General features: G+C 58.4%; 1 protein-coding gene and 1 long non-coding RNA gene across 5 annotated transcripts in view; both read right to left on the bottom strand.

Annotated features, from left to right (window-relative positions):
• Nucleotides 1-1,510, bottom strand: part of MPPED1 (metallophosphoesterase domain containing 1) — a 96,480-nt gene extending 94,970 nt beyond the window's left edge. Inside the window, exon 1 of one of the 4 annotated variants that reach the window (XM_034949172.3) lies at nt 1,391-1,510. The gene's annotated coding sequence lies outside the window, so the exon portion shown is untranslated. Of the gene's footprint in view, nt 1-793; nt 1,034-1,390 lie in introns of those variants that run through there. The other 3 variants (XM_034949173.3, XM_034949174.3, XM_034949176.3) reach the window with 3 other exon arrangements.
• Nucleotides 1,511-3,241: 1,731 nt separating this feature from the next.
• On the bottom strand, nt 3,242-12,618 carry LOC130541135 (uncharacterized). The gene is made up of 4 exons (XR_008955180.2): nt 12,495-12,618; nt 10,718-10,844; nt 8,072-8,176; nt 3,242-3,868 (listed from the first exon to the last, which is right to left on the bottom strand). It is a non-coding gene; the product is annotated as an uncharacterized LOC130541135 (long non-coding RNA).
• Between the last annotated feature and the right edge of the window lie 6,522 nt (nt 12,619-19,140).

Here is a 19,140-nt window from a genome sequence, read left to right as displayed (position 1 = left end):
GACTCCTGGGCACATCAGTGCTCTGAATGACACGCCTCTGGCCCTGCCAGGGTGAAGGGAGACGGCATGAATTCACGCTCCCATAACATGTCCCAGAACAAACACACAGGAGACAGAACTGCTCCTTAGTTTGGGCATTCCATGATCAACATTCCCTTTGAGGGCTGGGACCTGTCTAGGTAGCCACTGAATCCCCTGGCCGAGCACATAGCAGACAGGAATAAATATGTGTTGAGTGAGTGGATGGATGGATGGATGGATGGATGGATGGATGGATGGATGGGAGGGAGGGATGAATGGATGGAAGGAAATGGATGAAGTTTCCAGCAATACCTAGCAAAAGTGGCCACTCGGCCAGCGTTCGTTCCCTATCTCTTCCCCTCCAAGTGCCAGCAGGGGCTTGGCAGCGCACACAGTAGGCTCTCTACAAGCGGGGGCTGCTATTGTTACCACTATCATCATCACTGGCACTCCACCAGCCCGCTGCTTCCACCAGCTACTCCGCCAGCAGCAGCAGCGACTGGCGAGCAAGGGAAAAGTTTCGCTGACCCCGCGGCCCCAGCCGGAGTCCCGCGCCCTGGCGGAGCCCCCTCCCGCCGGCGCCCGCTAGGCAGGCGGGGCAGCTGGGGTGCCCAGCCCGCTTCCCGCACCCGGCAAAGGCGGCCAAAGTAACTTTGCGGGCGCCCCTGCGCAGCGCCGCGGGCGTCGCCCAGCGCCTGGAGAGGGTCCCGGCCGCGCCCCGCGCCCGGCCTCCCGCCCGCGCCCGCCGCGCCCCGCCCGCCTCCGGTCCTACCTGGCCCCGGGCTCCTCTTCGGCGGCCGCGGCGGCTGCGAGCAGCAGCGCGCACCGAGGGAGGCAGGGGCTCCCGGGAGGGAGGCGCGCAGGGGCGGGGGCTCCTCCGGCGGCGGCCGCCTCGCCGCGCGTCCGAGGCTGCAAGTGGGAGCCAGACTCCTCCTTCGGGGGGCGGGGGGCTCCCCGCGCCCCCTCCGCCGCCCGCCCGCGCGCCGCGAGGCTCCGAGCCTCCTTGGCTCCCCCCGCCCGCCGCCGCCCGCCTCCCCACGCCCGCCCTCCCCGCCTCCCCGCGCCCGGCCGCCGGGAGGGGCGCGCTCGCGGCCTCGGTCCCGGCCCCTGCGCCGCCACCCGCCGGGGCCCCCGCCAGGCCCGCCAGGCCTCGGCCCTCGGCCCCCGCCCGGGCTCGGAGTCCGCATCCCGCTGCGGAGGGACAGGGAGCGCGGCCGCGGGCCTGGACGCGGGAGGAGGAGCGGGGCCCGCGCTGCGGAAAAGGGAGGGGGCCGCCCCACTGCGCCCGGCGCCCCTCTTGGCGCCCGCCCCCAGCCCCGGACCGGGCCGTGCGCGGGCTGGGCAGGGAGCGGGGCGGGGGCGCTCTCACCTCCGGATCCGTGGCCTCCGCAGCGGGCACCGCGTGCAGGGGCGTGCGCGGCTCCTTCCGGGGCGCCGCAGCCTTCGCCCGAGGCCCGGACCCCCTCCTGGGGCCGCCGGGGCACCCTGCTGTGGGCCCCTCCCGCCCGGGGTCTGGAAGGTCCCCCTCCGGAGACGGAGATACTCTGACCCCAGCTCCCAGTCTGAATAGGTCGGGGTCCTCCTCCTGGGCCACCATCTCTTCCACTCCGGAGTCCCAGGTCCCCAATCCCGGGCACAGCAGGTAGCCTGCAGCGGCCGGAGCCCCAACGGGACGGGTAAACAAGTCAGGAACTCAGACGGCGCGACACCCAGTGTAAAGAGGCCCTGCCTTGCTGGGAAGAGCAGAGACCATCGCCTTCAGTGTCAGGGGTCACCCTGGGGAGTTTAAGGCCCTGTGGCTTCCAGCCCCTTGCCGCGGGTGGGACGGGGGTTCCAGGGCCTTGTATAGTTAGGGTGCAGATCACTCTGGCCTGGGCCTCCCAGACTGAGAGGAAGATGAAAAGGGGCTGTGGCTCCTCAGAGGCCCAAAGCCCCTCAACAAATGCTTGTAGGGTCTCCCTTCACCAACACACACATCACACCATCCCCAAGGACACCCTCTGCGGGCCCCTCAGGCCTATTCTGCCCCTGAGGACTGCTATCTGGTGTGGCTTCCTGGAGGTGGGGACAGCCCAGTTGAATGAGTGTATGCCAGGAGAGAAGGCCTGGAAAAGACATCCAGGCCGAGGGAATGCGGCATGCAAAGGCCTTGGCATGTGAGTTCATTGGGGCTAGAGACAAAGGAAAAGCAAGAGGAGGGAAGATGAGGTGGCAAGGCTGGGAGTGAGGGAACAGAAGCCAGATCGGGAAGAGCCTTGGATAGACTTTATCAGGGGCAGTGGGAGCCATAGAGGGTTTTTGAGCAGGGCTGTGACTTGGTCACGTTTATCTTTTTACAGCTTGTTCTGGCACCTCTAAAGACAGAGGTAGAGTGGGAGAGGCTGGGCTATGGAGGGAGAGGATGGAGGCCTGGGGCCCTCAGGCCAGAGATGGGGGGCAAGGGCTGGCCGAGGAGTCCTGAGGCAGTCACCCCCTCCTGCTTCCTTGTCTTTAGACCCCAATTCTCTCTCAGGGAATCCCAAACTCAACCCGGGAGCCTCTTTCTCCTCCTAGGCTACAGGCTTCCTGAGCACCGTGACTTCGAGGGAGGTGAAGGAGAAAACTGTTATGCCTGCCTGGGAAGGCGGCTTGGACTCAGTGTCTCAGCAGACCCCACCTGCCGCCTGCCCGGGACAAAGCCACAGCTTGGCTGTGGCCTCTGGGGATCACAAAGGACAGTGACAAATGTGCCTTCCTGGTCCCTGGGTCGAGAGCAGAGGTTCATGTGACACTTGTCCTCCAAGGCCAGCTTCCTCACCACCTCCAGTCCTACCAGAACTACCCTCAAGTCCCAGAGCATCATCTCTTACCTTCCCAGGGTACACATTTATTGAGCATCTACCATATTCCTGGCACTCGGCACTTGCTTTGAAGCCAAGCATGAGCTCTCCACCAGAGGGACCTGGTGCTACCTGCACCACCCAGTCCCAGGCACAGAGCTCTCAGCTTGACCCACACTGTCTCATGTAGCCCTCATGCCTCCCCTGGGCCAGGCTGCATCCCAGAGGTCAGCCTCCCCAGCGCCTAGTGCTGCATCCCACAGGGCCTGGCACTCTGTAGGTGCCCAGGGAATGGTCCCTAAAAGATGAGGGAATGAGGAGTGTGGGATGGGCAGGATAGACCCACTCCTAAAAGAGCAACCATTCTGGCAAACACAGCACACATTCTGCTTTTGGAAAAATTTAATAACACAGTGGCACTTGTTCATGGAGACTAATAGAAACACCACACAATCCCACACTGCTAAACCAGCCAGGAGATGGCTCGTTCTGCTGGAAAACATTTCCTAGGCGCCTACTACGTGCTGGAGGCCAAGGCAGAGAAGGAAGAGAAGGAAGGCACTCTGTCCTGGGAGAAGCAGAAGGTCAGCAGGTACTCATGACACCGGGGAGAAGAGGGCAGCCCAGGGCAAGGAGAGCAGCACATGCAGCCAGGACACTTCAGAGGAGGCAGTGTGTGCGCTGCAGAAGAATCTAGGGATAAATGGGAGAGGGGCAGCCGGGCAGAGGGACCAGCCTGTGGAAAGGCTCAGAGGCTCCAAAGTGCATGTGCGATATCCCCTGGCCAAGAAACTCACCTTCCAGAAAGGCGTCCTGAGGCAGTAACTGCAGGCTGTTTATAGCAGCCCAGAAGTGAAAGCAACCTAAATGCCCAGCCAGAGGGGATCCGTTTTTTTAAATCCTGCTATGTCTGGGGAGTTTCAAATAGCCAAGTCCTGTTGCTGAAATGCCACATGGGAAAATGGGCTCCATGCTCACCACCCATCCCGCGAACGAGCGAAGCAGGTTACACCAGAGTGTGCCCGAATCTGTGTTTTGAAAAATGAAAAAATAGAGGGAAAGAGTAGAAAGAAGTCAGGAAGTAAATACAGCAAAATTTCAACCCTGATGATAAGATTCTGGGTGGGGGTTGGGGGAGTCTACTTTATTTATGGGAACTTTTTGTCTCCTACTTTCCCGCGATCATCAGGATGTCACGAAGGATGGTGAGTGTGGGGCATTCAAGGAAGGGTGTGGGGTGTGTGGGGTCCCTGCAGGGCAAGGGCTGGGATGAGCTGGAGGCCTGGGTGGCTTCGCTGACAGAGTGACCTAAGCTTTCATGCCTTCCTCGGGTCCTTCATGGTGACTGGCTCGCAGCCAGCATGCCAGAAATGTTATTAATCAGCAAATATCCACATGCACTGTTTTAGGCCCCAGGAATCACTCTGGCAGAGAAGGGCAGAGGAGTTCAGAGGACATGAAAGTCATCATGGGCTGGGGTTTGGGAGAGGCTCCCAAGAGGAGGTGACGCAAGCTGGGCCTTGAAGGATGGAGCCCTAGTTTCATATCCCCACCTCGGCCCTATTAGACCCCAACAAGGTCTCTACCTGCCAGCCAGGCCTGTGTGGATCCTGACACAGCCCAGGGCAGGGTCAATTTCAGTCCAGCTATCTGGCATGGTCCTCATCCTGGGCCTTCCTCTAGGCCTAGAGCCCAAGGTGGAAAAGCCACACCTTATCAGGGACCCTGGGCCCTGCTCACCTCCAGCAGGCTCAGGTACAGCCTGCAATGACTATACCTACTCTTAAACCATGCCCTAACCAAATTCTGCTTTTGCCATTTAACAGCTCATGAGTCTGAACCTCAGTCTCTTCTGTAAAGCTGATGCAATAATCCCTACCTCAAGGGCCGTGCACATGCAGAGTGCAAGGTGCACAGTAAACATTCAGCAAGCAGTGGCAGCTCACACTGTCACAGTTCTAGATACCAGGTCTGGGGATCTGGATTCTAAAACCCAGTTCTGTTACTAACTTGCTTGGGACCTTGGGACATTCTCATGTTTCTCTGAGCCTCAGTTTCCTCAGCTCGAGGAGAAAGGGGATGGGAAGGCTCACTCCTGAGCTTGCTCATAGATGAAATGACAAGCTATGGAAAGACCCCAGGAGCTCCCTCCTCCTGCCCCCAGCTAGAGTTCCAATTGGACCACTGGCCCCATGAGACGCCCACCCCACTCTGCAGCATTCCCTGCCATGTGACTCCAGGCCATCACCCAGAAAGCCAGGCAGGAGCTGGATGGAGGCCAAGCCCAGGCAGGGCCGGGCTCCTGTGCAGTCTGCAGGAGCCAGGAGGATATGCTCCCGAGGTGGGGGCTGCTCCTGGTGCCACTCCTGGTCCTCCAGTCACCGCTCCCAAGCCTCCCCTGTGGGTGGCCTGAGCGCACGGTACCTATGGCTCTTGGCCCCTCACATGCTGCCTCTGAGCCCTTTGCTGTTTGAGAGAACTTCTCCAGATGGCTTCTAGCTGGTTTATTTCTCACAACAGCCTGGTTGGGACCTCAGTGAGGGGCAGCCCTCCCTGTGAAGGGAGACTAGAAATCCCATTTTATAGATGAAAAAACCGAGGCTCCAAGAGGTTTCGAGACCTGCCCAGCTGGTATAAAGTTGAGATAACCAGGCCCATCTTCAGACTCTAAGACACCCGCTCTTCCCTCCACCCAGCTCCCCTGCCCCCCACCTGGTGCCAGACCAACTCCTTCAAACCCTGCTGAGGCCCCTAGCACATCTCAGCTACCATCCCAGCACTGCTACGGGCAGATGGGCTCTTCTGAGCTGTCCAGGGTCCTGGCCATGCCCAGCCCTGCCTCAAGGCCTTCTGTGATCCTTCCCTGGCTGCCACCTCTCTGACTTCCTGGATAGCAACAAAAAGTGGGAACATGTGGCTGGGCTTGGTGGCTCATGCCTGTAATCCCAGCACTTTGGGAGGCCGAGATGGGTGGATCGTCTGAGATCAGGAGTTTGAGACCAGCCCGACCAACACGGTGAAACCCCGTATCTACTAAAAATACAAAAATTAGCTGGGCATGGTTGTGCATGCCTGTAGTCCCAGCTACTCAGGAGGCTGAGAGAGGAGAATCACTTGAACCCGGGAGGCAGAGGTTGCAGTGAGCCGAGATCGTGCCATCGCACTCCAGCCCAGGTGACAAGAGCAAGACTCCATCTAAAAAAAAAGAAAAAAGAAAAGTGGGACTATGTGATGCCGGGCCTGGCCCAGGTCTTCTGGTCCTATGCTGCCTGTGTACCCTTAGACACCACACTTCAACACTCAGGGCCTCAGTTTCCTTTTCTGAAAAATGGGCACAGCATGGGGCAAGCCAGGAGCTGGTTCAGACTCAGCCCACCTCTGCAGTTGTCTCTGCCTCCTCCTCTGGGCCAAGCAAAGCCAGAGACTCAGAGGCATTTGGGCCCAGCCCTGCCCTTGAGCAAGAGGTCCAGAGGCGGTGAGGCTTGAGAACACAATGACCATGCCCTGCCAGGCCGAGGGGCACACGGGCTGGGGAGCACAGTGGGGCCTCCCGTCCCTCCTGGAAAGCAGAGAGGAGAGGAGCTTGGAGAGTGCCCTTGACAAGGGCAGAGAGGGCATAACGGGCAGAGGGAGCAGAAGCAAAGGCCTAGAGGCAGGAACCAAAGGGGAGGCTTGCTCAGAGAGCGCCTGGGAGGCAGAGGCGGCCCCTCTTCGCTGCACCGTCAGTGGCCACAGAGAAGAACACCAGGGAAAGTGGTCGGGGCCAGGACCCGCCCTGGGGAGATCCCTCAGGCAGTGGGCGGAGGCGGAAAACTGAAAGCCAAGTGCAAAGCAGAGGCAGCAATCCAAGGTACAGAGTGTGGGGCGGGGGCAGAGGGATAGCGAGGAGGGGTCCCCCCGAGGCAGAAAGGCCAGAGCTACATGGCTTGTGGCATCGCAGTCTCCACAACACCAGCTGACCCTTGCTAAGCATTTGCTCAGCCTAGGGGCTGTGCTGGGCTCCTCATTCAATCCTCATGACCACCCAACCTGTTCACTGTGGAGTGGTGGCAACGGTGGCATGAACTGGGACACTATGAGGTCCACAGGCTTCCAGTCACCCCCTCCAGCTGAGCTTCTGATTTGTCTAACATCCCCGAGCTCAGTATCCCCACCCAGAGAGTAAGTTGCAGAGCCTGGGGCATCAGGCTCTGAAAACCAGGCCCTTATCACTGGGGACATTTTTCCCTACCGTGGGAGTTTGGGTGAGCTCACCAGCTCATGGCGGGTCCCCTATGTCCTCTTCTCTCTCGGATTGACATCTCCAGAGCTGCCCCTACCGCAGGCTCATTTGCCCATGCCACCCACAGAAGGCCCAGGTGTGGGGGCCAGCAGCAGGAACCCTGGGTTCAAGTCCAGTAGTCTGACCCCAGAGCCGGGTGAACAGTGGTGCCAGAGTCAAATGTGGGGAAAGAAGGAGCCAAACAGGGTTTGCTCCTGGGACCCAGGAAAGGGATGAGTGAGGGAGGTCCTGGCTCCAGCCATGAAAGCCCAGACCCAGATCTCTGCCCACCCCCAGCCCCAAACACCACCCTCACCCACACCAGACAGGTCCATGGGTGGCTCGGATAAGAAAGGGCTCGGGACATGGGCCTGAGTCTTGGCACAAGTGTCCTGGCCAGGACCAAGCAGACCCTGCAGCGAATGTTCGGGGGTGCAGAGGGCTGGAAGATGAAGGCAGGAGGCAGCAGCTCAGAGTGGGCAGCTCCTTCCAGGGCAGTGAGAACCAAAATCTGTGCATCCCCATGCCCTGTCCCCTGTCCCTTACTCCTGCATCGGGCAGTACCCAGGTCCTGTCCACCTGCTCCCGAATCCGCCTGCAGTCCCTCCGGCCCTCCCCACCCTCAGGCCTCACTGAGCTCCCGGCTCACCCTGCCCAGCATCCTGTTTGGGGAGGGGGTCCTGCCTGTCCTGCCAAAGATACGCTCACCCAGGCAACCTCCCCCTCCTGGCCCACCATAGGCTGTGGCTGCTCTGTCCTCGACCTTGGCCCACGGCCAGTGGTAGGGTCTGGGCCTGTGAACCTTGGGTGGAATCAAGAGCGAAGGAGGCAGCTGGATGGGCCTGAGGTCCAGCAGCACACAGCTGAGGCTTCCCGCCATGCAGGCGCCTTCCGAGAGCCCAAACCAGCACCACCCAGAGCCCCACCCCATTCCTCTCCTGCCAGAAGTCCCACTCCCAGTATCCCTCACCTGGGAGAGGCACCGCAGTGAGCTGGAGAGAGCACAGCCTGAGGCGTCAGACAAGCCTGGGCCCGCTATGTGGTTGTGGGCAGGGTGCCGGGCCTGCTGCCTCACCTGTAACATGAAGGAAAAGACACTGCCCTGCAAGGTTGTGCCAATGGCATGGAATCAGGACCGTGAACTGCCTAGTGCCAGCTCTGATTCCAGCAAGTACCAATCAGCGGTGGTCCCCAGGACAGCCAGCAGGTGCCTGCCCCAGCCTCCCCAACCACAACAGGTCCCATGCTATGCACTGCGGGACCCTCATCTCCATTCCTACTACCCAGAAGACACTCAGTCAACACAGCATGCACCAGGATGCATCAGACAGAGAATCCTGGGAAAGCACCCTAAAACGGAAGCCATTATCCAATGGTGAGAGGCACTTTCCCAAGGAGACAATGCAGGAAAACTTGGGAGAGATCACAGAGCTGGGGGAGGCACAGAGGAGCTGGGGAAGAACAGGAGAGCTAGGGAAGGGATAATTGAGGTGGGGAGGGTCAGGAGAGCTGGGGAGGTACAGTGGAGCCGGGGGGAGGGTCAGGAGAGCTGGGGAAGGACAGTAGAGGTGGGGGAGGGACAGAGAAGCTGGGGAGGGACAGGAGAGCTGGGGGAGGGACAGAAGAGGTGGGGGAGGGACAGTAGAGCTGGGGGAGGGACGGTAGGACTGAAGGAGGGACAGGAGAGCTGGGGAGGGACAGTAGAGGTGGGAGAGGGACAGAAGAGGTGGGGGAGGGACAGTAGAGCTGGGGAGAAGGAGCAGTGCTGGGGAAATAGCACCAGACAAACTTTGCAGCTGCCCCCTGCTGCCCTCCTCAGAAAATAGGCCTCTCCCCTGCATTCCTGCAAGGTCCACCTGCTCCCTGTGCCCACTGCTTTTCCCCTGCCTGGGACCCGTTCTACGTTTGGGAACGTCTACCTGTGAGAAGTTTTTTCTTCTGTTGAGCTTGGAACTTCTCCCTTTGCTTCTCACTCCACCTCCAGGACTGCACAGCACCCTCAGCTCCCTCCTGGGTTCCCCAGGGATCCTTGGAGCCATCAGTGGAACTCCCTGAGCCTCTTCCTCCCCAGGCTCCACAGCCTGCCCTGCAGCTGTCTTGGCTCACCTGGCTGCACACCCCTGCCCTTCTCTGGATGAGCCCGTCTCTCTTTCCCCTCAAGGTGAGGAAGCCAGACCAGCCCAGGCCAAATGCAGCTCTCAGCAGGGTGTGGATGACACAGAACCCAGCTAGGCAGTGTAATGTGTCTGCCATGGCAGTCATTCACACCCTACTCCAAATGTTTCCAGCTCTTTTCTAACAGCATAGTTGAATTAAGGTCCAGTGGCCCAAGCCTGTGATCTCAGCACTTTGGAAGACTGAGGCGGGTGGATCACCTGAGGTCAAGAGTTCAAGACCAGCCTGGCCAACATGGTGAAACCCTGTCTCTACTAAAAATACAAAAATTAGCCAGGTGTGGTGGCAGGCGCTTGTAATCCCAGCTACTCAGGAGGCTGAGGCACGAGAATCACTTGAACCCAGGAGGCAGAGGTTACAGTGAGCTGAGATCATACCACTGCACTCCAGCCTGGGCAACAGAGTGAGACTCCGTCTCAAAAAAAAAAAAAAAAAAGAATGAAGTTAGACCTGGTGGGGACCTCAGTGCCCTTCTCCAACCCCACTCTATTCCTCCACTGTACAAATAGGAAAACTGAGACCCATGCTGAAGAAGAAGGAAGTGTAGGAGAGGAAATACTCTCTCCTCAGATTCCAGGAAAGGATAAATGGCTCCTGAAGAGGAGGTCAAGGTGTGAGGGCAAGACTGAAAAGAAACTTTTATGTTTTCTGTCAAGGATTGTTAATGCCTATTACCTGAGGCTGCAGAGGCTGCTGATAAACTTTACTATCTAATTCATCAGGAAAGCATCTATTTTGCCAATGAGTCAAGTGAGGTCAGAGGCACTGAATGACTTGGCCAAGGGTACATTGCAACCCTGCCCAGATCTGCATGACCCCAACCTCCACATACTTCCACTCCCTGACACCACTCTGCAGGCAGCAGAGGGGAGGAGAAAGGTATGTGTGCATGTGCAGTCCCCAGGCCATCACCCAAGGGGACAGCACTTGGCCTCCCTCCTGACTCCCATCCCTATACTCCCCTGACCGCCCTGACCCTGCAAACCACTCACAGAGATCAAAGCTGCTATGTTTGAGCATCCCCCTTGAGCTGGTCACTCTGCACAAATTATGCATTTAATCCTCATAACCACCAGGAAAGATGGCAGTATTATCTCCAGTTTACAGATGACAGAATTGGGCTGGAAGAATGGACTTACCCAAGGTCACACCTTGAGTCTCTGGTAGGGCTGGAGTGGCACCCAATTCTAGTGCCACTAGCAAAAGAAAAAGCCCAGGCAGGGGCAGTGCAGAAACTACTCAAGCTCTATACCTCCCACTGCGTGTCTGCAGCAGACATCACTAATCAACCACAGAACTCTTTCCTATTAAACCAGGATACAGTAGATAACACTAATCAATCACAGAACTCTTTCCTATTAAACTAGAATCCTTGCACAGGGCTCCAGGCAGCCACTCTGAGGGCTTGGCCCTAGAAACGATATCCACTCGCCACTCCTACCTGGGCCAAGGTCCTCTTGGAGCAGTCTGAACATTCCACTCCTGCCCTTGCACTCTTATTCAGCTGTGACAGACCAGAAACTGGCCCAGAATCCCAGAGTATTAGACTGGAAGGAACTTTTGGCAATCTTTGGGCATATAAGTGAACAAAGAGGTGAACTGACCCATGTATACAGCAAACTGGTAAAGCAGCCTCCACACCAGGCCAGGCCTGGAGTTCCTGCTCCCTGTCCCCACCCCAGTGTCCACCACTCAGTTTCCCCAAAATGCAATGGAGCCCTGGGGACTGCCAGCCTTGCAGGGTGCCCCCAGAACCTGTGCCCCACAGGCAAAATGGCAGCTGGAAGTTTGGATGGTTATCTCAAAGCTTACCACAGAAGCTGGTATCTCCCTGTGAAAGACCCACTGGGCTTCCAGAGGCAATTACGTCCCTGCAGGGCTGGATCTGGAGCTGACCAGGGCCACACTGTGGTCCAGCAGGGCTCTGCCACCTCCACACTGCCATCTCTCCCCAGACCTTCCTCTCCTCACAGCTCCTGGGGTCTCCAGTTCTCTGCCTTGAAGACGAGCATACTTTGTATCTCACTGAACCAAGGAAACCCTCACCAGCCTAAATCCTAAGCTGCAGCCCTTCCTGAAACTCCTCTCTCCCCTCCAGTGTCTGCCTCCCTCAAGAGCCCTCTACTTGGTACCCCACTTCTCCACACCTTCAGGTACGCCTGGTGCACCCACCCCTCTCCGTCTGCATTCATACTTGCTCACATCACCTGACCTAAGAAACAGGCCTCTGTCCCTCCCACCTCACCCTCCCACTCCTGCCCCATCTCATCCACCTCCTCAACTGAGTTTCCTTAAACAGCCATCGCAGGTGCCCTCTCTGCTTCCCTGCCTCCTCAGGCCAGGCCAGGGCCACCAACGTTCTCCCCGGTGTCTAGTGTGGTCTTGCTCAGACCTCATCCTGCTCACTCCTGGCATATGGGCCGCTCCCCCACTCTCAGCCTCCTGGCTGTGGCCCTCAAGTCTCCATGGTCTGGTCCCAGAGTCCAGCCTCATCCAGATGCACTGACCAACTTTCTTCTCCTGCCCTGGGACTCCATGCTGACTCAGTCCTCTGCACCCTTGATAAACAATCACAGCAGCAATAACAAAGATACTGCTTCTCTAGAACGAACATGTGCCCATCACTGAGCTGAGCGTGAATTAGCCAGTTCCATCTTCCATCAAACCTATTGATTTGTTGACTCCAGAAAAATTCAGTGAATGCCTACTCTGTGCCACTCACTACTCTCAGCACTGGGGATACAATAATGTAATGATGGTATTGTTCCAATTGCACAACTGTGGAAACTGAGGCCCAGAGAGGCTAAGTGACCTGCCTGGGCTCACACAACCACGAGGTGGGTTCCAAATCCTACACCCACACACACACCCATGCCATGGCCTCCCTGTGGGCCACACACTCCAGAACCCTGCCCCCATCCCCCACTCCTCTGTCGCCCCTGGAGCCCAGCATCCTCAGTGCTTTGTTCTCCCCAGAAGCCCCCTCCCACCACCGCCACCACCCGCCGCCAGCCCGGCTGCTGCCTCCCTGGGAGCTGCTGCCAAGCCGTCAGCTCCTGTCATCGCCCCAAGGCAGCCAGAGGGAGCACCAGCAGCAGCTTTGGCACACGCCACCTCCGGCCGCTCCACAGCCACCAGGCCAGCAGGATGGGCGCCCCTCCCGCAGCCATGCCATAGGAGTATCAGTGCAGAGGGATCCAGCCCTCCCCATTACAAACCAAGAAACTGATGCTGGAGAAGAAACTCTGAAGTTCGACCAGGCCTCCGGTGACAGTGGCTAAATTTGTAAAATCAACCCATCGTGGTGATGATCCAAAGTCTCTGGAAGGCAGTCCCTCTGCTGGCATAGTCCCCTGTTCAACCTGCCACCAGCCTCTGGGAGCTCAGTGGGGTGGGGCACTTCCTCAGAGGAGGGTTCTGACCTCCACTCAGGTCAAAGTTCCCTCTCAGGTGCCCATGGCACCCACCCCAGGTGCTCCGCCAATAGTCAGCCCTGGGGTCACCCAGCCCTGAGGTCATCCAGCCCTGAGGTCACCCAGCCTTGAAGTCACCCAGGCCTGGGGTCACCCAGCCCTGAGGTCACCCAGCCCTGAGGTCATCCAGCCCTGGGGTCGCCCAGCCCCAGCTCCCAGGTGACCTCCGTGGAATCACTCCTGTCCCCTCCCCTTCTTCCTGGTCAGGCAGGTGACCGCGGACGAGGTGTGGACTCAGGTCCTGTCCTTGCCTGCCTTCCTGCTATCCCTCCTGGGGGAGGAAGCCCTGGGAGGAAGGCGGGCGCCCTGCTGGGGCCACATGGGGACCGAGGAGCACACGTGGCCAGGCCCGACCACCACGAGACTGTGTGGGCCGCCTGGGGCTCCCCCGCAGGCGGGGAAGGCACTCCCGGCTGGGTGACTCTCTCGGCTGCCACAGGAACCTCGTCCGAGGAGTTTAAGGAAAAAACCTATGTCCTCTGAGGGGGCCATAGGTTGAAGGAAGGGGCAAGAAGGCAGTGGGTGGAACAGACAGGCCCACGCGGCTCCCAAGTCGCTGCCACCTCTAGGCTCCAGGTCTCCTCCCCGGGTTCAGAATCACAGGAGAGAATCCCATTGGGTTTCACTTGGGTCACGTGTCCAGCCTGGACCAATCAGCCATGGCAGGGGTGGGGCCATCCGAAGGGAGTCTGGCCAGTCCCAGAGAAGAAAGAGTCTGTGGGCGTGGCAGTCACCTACAGGCAGCTTCCCATTTTACAGGCGGGAGGTGGACAGGCCCCCAAGGAAAGGTCCCTAGGCACTGTGTCCTTGCGTCTCTGGATCAACCCAGACAAAGGCCCTGCAGTGGGAGGGAGCCACATGTGCCCTGGTGAAGAGGAGGAAGAAGAGGTGTGGTAGGTCCCCAATGGAGGTGTGTACCAGGTGTGCCCTGGTGGAGAGGAAGTAGGGTAATGTCCCAGTGGAGAGGACCCCCGAGGCGGCCGACAGACGTCGGTCCATGCAGCAAGACAGACATGAGAGACCCCTGTTTCCAACAATGACACTGGTAATAAGAGCCCAGGAGACGATTGGGAGGAGGGAGGGAGTGGACAGGGAGAGATAGAGGGTGAACAGCTGAACCCAGGCCACTGAGGGCAGGTAGAGGGAGAGGAGCCACCGGCCTGGGCTCCAGGACACCCAGTGGGGCTCGCTGGGTGAGATGGGGGGATCGAGGGCAAGAAGCCAGCTAGGGGGAGGATGAAGAGTTCAGTTGGAAACATTTGAGCATGAGGTTCTGTGGGGTACACGGAAGAGCTGGCTAGAGGGCAGGGGCCACGAGGAGAGAGGCCTGAGCTTTGATCGGGGACTTAGGGGTGACTGGCAGTGACACAGGTGGCCCAGGAGGCCATGGGAGTAGTCAGGATCTTATAGGAAATGGCCAGAAGAGAGGGGGCCAGGACTGGGTCCTGAGGAACCCAAAATCCAGGAGAAGGGTGCAGAGGAAGGAGTGCGGGGAGAATGGGGAGGGGTGAGACCAGGTCCTGTAGGAGAACTTGGACTTAGCAATGGGAGGTCATAGGGGACCTTGAGGAGAGGGTCCCCAGGGGGGCTAGGATGATGGTGATAAGAAGGGGAGACATCCCCCAAAAAATGAGGCATCTCCCTATGCCTCTGAGTCTCCAGCACTCGGGAGCGATCCTCCATTATGTTGAGAATAATGACCCCAGTGTCCATCGGGGGCAGAGGTTTCCTTGGCTAGAAGAGACCACTGTCTGAAATGTGTTGGGAAATGGCTGTGCTGTGTTCCCAGGGCCACCTAGAAAAGCCAAGGTCATCCACATTTGACAGATGGAAAATGAGGGGAAGCAGCTCATCCAAGGGGCACATCCGTGGCAGAGCTGGGACCAGGATCAGGACCTTGGTGTCCAGCCTTTCTTCCTGGCCCTGACCACGTCCCAACTGCTACTTCCAGTGAATGTCATGGCCATAGTGGGGGAGACTGGTTAGACTTCCTCTCTTCAGGCCTTGGCCCTCCTTCCAGGGGCCTGAGCCAGACCTCTGCTTGACCATGATGCCCTCTTTAGCCCGGCCTGGGGAGGCCAGGAAGAGCCCAGCCTGCAGGTGCCCCAGCTCTCACATGGAGGCCTCAGGTGGGGTCAGCTCCTGCCAAGCCCCGGATGTCCTGGGCAGATGCCCACTCTGGTCACCACCAGCAAATGAACTCCAGAGAACAGCAACCACACTCACTAGCAAGCCAACACCAGCAACCCCACATACCAGCAACCCCGCACACCAGCAGCCCCGCACACCGGAAACCCCACACACCAGCAGCCCCGCACACCGGCAGCCCCGCACACCGGCAGCCCTGCACACCGGCAGCCCTGCACACCAACAACCCTGCACACCGGCAGCCCTGCACACCAACAACCCTGCACACCGGCAGCCCTGCACACCAACAACCCTGCACACCGGCAGCCCTGCACACCAACAACCCTGCACACCGGCAGCCCTGCACACCAGAAACCTCAGGAAGGAGGCAGTGGGCATTTGAGTTCTCAACGAGGGCAATTCCAGGACTATTGTGGGAGCTTTGGCGCTTGTTGGAGCAAGATTCCCGTTCTGACTCTGCCACCTGCCACCTGCCCCCTGCACAACCTTGGGCAAGTCTGGACACCATGTCAAAACCTCAGTTTCCTCATCTGCAAAATGGGCTTTCTATGCCCATCGCCCAGGAAGATGAGGATTAAGGGGCCCTCCTTTAGATAGTTGCCTGGAGAGCGAGGGCCCCTGTTTATGTCAGGTATTGAGCTCAGCACCAGCAAAAGAGGCACAGGTGATCCAATGCAGAGCCCAGCCTCACATCGCTCACTCCAGGGTCCTGATATTTCCTATAAATATGATCCATGGTTCCCTGCCTTCGTCTGCACCATGCCCTCTGCTTACTGTGCCCACACCATGCCAGTTTTCCAGGCTGTCGCTAGCCCTTGGCCTGTGTCTGCACCCTCCAGGCTGACCAGTCCCAACGTGGTCCTAGCCTTCTCCCTCTCTTTGGCGGCAGTCATTGGTGCCACACAAACAGCCCATCTGAAGCTCACGTTCAAACACAGCCACCCACGGGCCCAGGACACTGCAGGAGCCAAGTGGACGCCCCTCCCCTTGCACCCCTCGCAGTGAGGGAGGGCGGGCAGGACCAGGCGGCCCGCACAGGAAAGCGGGTGTTTACACTGCAAACAGAGGCTGAGCAGAGATTGTGCCATGGATTCAGCTTCAGGGAGGTGCAGACGCCCAGGTGCCAGGCCTGGTGTTTGCCCCCAGCCCCAGGGGTTCTTGCTGCCACCCGCAGCGCGGAGCATTGCTGAGCTGTATTTGCCCCCAGCGCTCAGCCTGTGCCGTGTGCGGTGGTGGCGGAGTGCCCTGGCTACAGGGCAGCCGCTGGTGCCTGCTCACCCTCCGCAGGCTGCTTCCTCCTGCCTGGGATTCGGCTGCCATGGCGCCTGCTGCTGAGCAGCCTGGCTCTTAACAGAGATGCAGGACAGATCCTGCTTCCTGCCCCAGGCCCTGCCCCAACCAAGGGCCCACCACCCCCAGCCTCATCAGCTCCCCACTCTCTCTGTCCTCACCTCCCTGCCTGCCACATCACCCCAGATTCTAATCACTGTGAGCGCTGCCCCAGCAAAGGCCATTCCAGGCCTCCCTCATCCCTTTGACAAGCAGCCCTGGTTTGGGCCTCTCTGCTCCTGCCAGTGGTGGAGGTGAAGGAGCAGCTTCTGCCTAGGGGGCGAAACAGAAACCTGGAAGAGAGGCCAGGACCTTAGGCTCTGAGCCAGGCGCCCAGCCCCACCACTCAGGGGCCAGGTGGTGACCTCGGGCAATCACTGTGCGGCTCCGGGCCCCTTTCTCCTTCATCTGTAAAATGGGAAGATGCCAATCTTAGTCTCCACCTCGCAGGGCCAGCATGAGGATTAAATAAGTCAGGGCAGTAGAGCATTTAGAAAAGTATCCAGCTGGGCGCGGTGGCTCACGTCTGTAATCCCAGCACTTTGGGAGGCCGAGGCAGGCAGATCATGAGGTCAGGAGATCGAGACCATCCTGGCTAACATGGTGAAACCCCGTCTTTACTAAAAATACAAAGAAAAATTAGCTGGGCGTGGTGGCAGACACCTGTAGTCCCAACTATTTGGTAGGCTGAGGCAGGAGAATGGCATGAACCCGGGAGGCACAGCTTGCAGTGAGCCGAGATCGTGCCACTGCACTCCAGCCTGGGCGACAGAGCAAGACTCTGTCTCAAAAAAAAAAAAAAAGAAGAAGAAGAAGAAAGAAAGAAAAGCGCCCAGCACAGCCTGTGAACTCCGCAGGTGACAGTTGGTGGTACCTCACTGTCATCACTGTGCTGGGACCACGGGAGGTGCCAGGAACTGTGGGCCCAGAGGAGGGTGAGGGTGCCTTACACACCTGCCTTCATCCTCACAACCCCTGAGAGATGACTGTTGCCAGACCCCTGAAATACAAGAGGAAATCGCACCTGAGCCACCAGGCCGGGTAGAGCCTGGATTTGACCCACCAAGCCCGGGTGAAAGGAGGAGGGCACAGTGCTTTACTGTGGTAGGGAGGTGGCTTCCCGAGGACTTACCCAGGGCTCACCAGGGCCGATCCCAATGTCTCTGTCCCTTAGGAGGCCGGCAGCCCTGGGGTCCCATCTCAGGCAGAGCCAGGACAGCTATCCCTCCCACTGGTCCACATGTCTGGCCCAGCTGTCCCCTCCACTGAGAGGCCTTCGAGTTTCCCAAGGCTTCAGCCCCATCGGACCCCTCCACACTGGGCTGGAGCCGTGCTGGGCAGAGCTGGAAACAGGGACAACATCACCAGCCCCTGGCATCCAGGCCCTCCCTTCCAGGCTGGTGAAACTCCATGTCTGTACCAAGGTCACCTCTACTATCCACACTGAGCGGCTGGGGTGGGAGGGAGCCACAAGGAGCCCCCTCTGCTCTCAGAGCCACCCCCCCAGCATTCTCCTGCCCAGAATTTCCCCAAGACCCATCTCTCGTCTCAGCTGCCTTAAGCCCCAGCGCTTGGCAGGATGACAGATCTTGGAACAAGCAGGAAGAAGAAGGGAGGCAGAGAAAGCCCAGCAGCCTGCTGGCCAAGGCTGCCTGCGATTCAGGAGGAGCTGGGATCCAGCCTCATTCCCTCATCTGTGTGGTGAGAACCATGGCACCTAGGGGAAGCCTGGCATCCTCTCTGAGCCTCAGTTTCTTCATCTGTAAAATGAGGCTGATAACATCAGGCCCTGTGCCACAGGACTGTGGAAAAAAGTACCCAAGATAGAGTTCCAGCAGCAGCAAGCAGGTGGTAAGCACTCAATGGAAATGAGCTGTGCCTGTTATCATTGCCACGTCCAGGTCCCCCACACCAGCTCTTACATGAGAAAGGCTTTGTTGAGTGCTGTAGCATGCAGCTGGCTTATGAAGAAGGGTGGATGTGGGAGCAAAAAGGCCTGGCAAAGTGGGAAGAGCCTGGTGAGGGGGTCAGGCACACATAAGTTCAAGAGCTGACTCCCTGATGTAAGAGCTGGGCCACCTTGGTCATGCTGTTTAACCTCTCTGGACCTCTTTGCAAGAATTAAATGGGAAAAGGTGCATGAAGGGGTCTAGGAGGTGTCAGCACACAGTAGAAGCTTCATTAATGTCAGTCTCATTAGCCCTTCACTCCTTGGATTTGTGAATAGTAGAGAAAAAATGCTCTTACACATCTATGCATTCTCCGTCTCCCACCATCTCGCTCGAAACCCTGATTTGGCCAGGCCCGGTGGCTCACGCCGGTAATCCCAGCACTTTGGGAGGCCAAGGTGGGTGCATCACCTGAGGTCAGGAGTTCGAGACCAGCCTGGCCAACATGGTGAAACCCTGTCTCTACTAAAAATACAAATATTAGCCAGGTGTGGTGGTGCATGCCTGTAATCCCAGCTACTGAAGAGGCTGAGGCAGGAGAATCGCTTGAACCCAGGAGGCGGAGGTTGCAGTGAGCTGAGATTGTGCCACTGCACTCCAGTCTGGGTGACAGAGCAAGACTCTGTCTCAAAAATAAAAAAATAAAGAAACCCTGATTTGTATCATCTGCCAATTTCCATGGTGTAAATACTCCCACTATGATCGATTTCAAGCTACCACAAGCTACCAACCTAAGCAGTGTCGGGAATAGCTATGCACAGATGACTGTCATGCATGATGAGAGCCAGCTCCATGACACCACAGCTGTTCACAGCTCCCCTTCTCCACCATCCACCCCTCTTCCCAACCCACTGCTCTCCTGCCACACCCACCATGTTTCTGGTCTCACACATGCCAGGGGTGTTCCTGCCTCAGGGCCTTTGCACTGAACTGCTATGTCCTCTGCCCAGAACATTTCTCCCCCG

This window comes from Pan paniscus, chromosome 23 (genome assembly GCF_029289425.2).
Source record: "Pan paniscus chromosome 23, NHGRI_mPanPan1-v2.0_pri, whole genome shotgun sequence".
Taxonomy (NCBI): domain Eukaryota; kingdom Metazoa; phylum Chordata; class Mammalia; order Primates; family Hominidae; genus Pan; species Pan paniscus.
Note: the sequence above shows the minus strand (reverse complement) of the source record. Positions and strands in the feature narration are given on the sequence as shown.